This window comes from Meleagris gallopavo, chromosome 3, assembly GCF_000146605.3.
Source record: "Meleagris gallopavo isolate NT-WF06-2002-E0010 breed Aviagen turkey brand Nicholas breeding stock chromosome 3, Turkey_5.1, whole genome shotgun sequence".
Taxonomy (NCBI): Eukaryota; Metazoa; Chordata; class Aves; order Galliformes; family Phasianidae; genus Meleagris; species Meleagris gallopavo.
In genome coordinates, this window is record NC_015013.2 from 70,124,210 (window position 1) to 70,126,461 (window position 2,252).

Sequence of the window (2,252 nt, forward strand, 5' to 3'; positions counted from 1 at the left end):
CGTTTCAAGTTCATTTTGCTTAAACTCTGTCCAGTGCTGTAGAGGTAAAGCCACACTACCACCTCTGGAAATGAGTAGCTGTATTACTCTTGAACACTTTTCCTTAAAAGATCTTTTATCACCACAATGAAAAATAACTGGAGGTAATTTAGAACACTGTACACAAGTGCATGCACTCACAGACTTATTGACACATCCACAAAATGACCTGGCAAGGTAGTATTAGCTTTTCAAAGGGATACAAGGTCTCCTTCTGGTGACTGGAATGGAAACAAACTGAGGATATACTTGGATTCTCCCTTTTGCTATTTCAGTACTTCTCAAAAGTTGCATTGTACTTCTGAAAGTTTCATTTTGCCAACCTGATATTTGCACTGTGATCAGTAAACAGAGGGTGATTCTGCTCCAATTGTGTTTGTGTACGAAATCTTCCCATGCAGACTTTTCCAAAAAGGCATTTTTCCTCATATAGAAGAAAGCTGAAGACAGCCAGCACCTGTTCAGATGCAGGGAACCCTTCCTTGTGCAGATCTGATTGCAGCACTCAAGTGCATGCTATGTGAACGTTAAACTTTTTTCTACTCTAGTGTCTACTTAGTTAATAGAAGCCAGTTTCTGAGGTATTATCCTTTTTCCTCCCTACTGAGGAAGGCATATCCACACAGACGAACTATCTCACAGACTTGACTAGAACCATCAAATGATATTTCGGTTTCATACCACAACATCTGTATTAATATTAGTCAGAAAACAGTCATTTAAATTTTAACAGCATAGGCTCAACTTTCTTATTAAAATAGTCTTCAGTTAACTTATCAGCCTGTACAGAACATTAAAAGTGATAAATAAGTGCCAGATTTTAATGAAGTGACAAAGCCCTAAGCTGCTTCTTTACATGATTACTTAATGTGTCCTACATTGTCAGCTACGTGATTTTGTCCACTGAATATATTATTTATAATTTAACAGGTCATTATGTCTTTAACGTAATTGTGGGAATAAAAGCACATAAAATGCAAGAATTTCAAAATAAATTTTATAGCTCACATTTACACACACACAAAAAAATTGCATTTAAAATTATGATGGTGTAAATTAACATAAGCAGACATATGTGCCACAGGGAGCTGGTGCAATAGCATCTGGATGTGGCATGCAGAACTCCCAGTCCTACCAAATCCTCACCGCTGTGACCACTGGGTGCACCGTTCTCTGTATAAGCAGCAAAATATGGTTCTAGAGACAGAACTCAATAACCAAAGCTCTGGCAATGGTGCTTTCTGTTCACACTGCTGAAAGAAAGCTTCAGAGTCCATGCTTTACCAAAGTAAAACCAGGCTCAGGATGCTGGCTACTGTTATGATGTGCTTCATGCACTGCTTCTCACATGTTCCCAAGTTAATTGTCCAGACACTGTGAACAGAGCATGAGCTCGCTGTGGGATTGACCATGCTCAAAGCATCTTTCCTTCTGGGAAGCTCAAGAGCTCAGTATAGGGCTAAGCAGGTATTTCTGTATCAGCCAAATGGAAGCTGAACTGCATGGACAGTATCTTGGATAACATGGGACAACAATGTCAATTGATGACAAGGTGACAAGTACCGTACAGAAGGTATGGATACTATATGAAGATATGACTATGGACTGTGTGATACCTTAATTAAGACTCTCTAGCTCCCAGCACTGAAAGCCTGGAGTACCATCTATGCTGGGATGACGCACTTCAAATATAGAAAATGAAATAAGGCAAATAAGATACGAAGAAAGGCTGTGAGAATTATCAGAGATTGAACACAAGCTATGAGGAAAGACCAAATAGACTCCAACAGAGTTGACAGCCTGAGAGGTAAAGCAGCATCCAAACATCTCAGAGGCTACTGCAGCGAGACTGGCAATAACCATGAATTAACAGGAAAAATAATGAAATGAAACAGCTGTAGGAAAAACTGGAAAAAGATGTTACAAAAAATCTTTTTAAAGATCGGAATAAATTGTCTAGAGACAACTGGAGAATCTCCATCGCTAAAACATAGGCAAAGCAGGTATATTGCAGGAATATCACAGCTTGATTTGATCATGCATTGGGAAACAGGGTAGGGGATCTCCCAAAGCCTCTCCTGGTCTATTTTCTGTCTTTAGGGAGACACCTACTATACTGTACTTCCAGCTTGTGCTTTACAGAGTTCCAGATGTAGTTAAAACTATGAGCAGGACTGGATTACAGTTTTATTCTGCATTGATTTTCCTGGGAA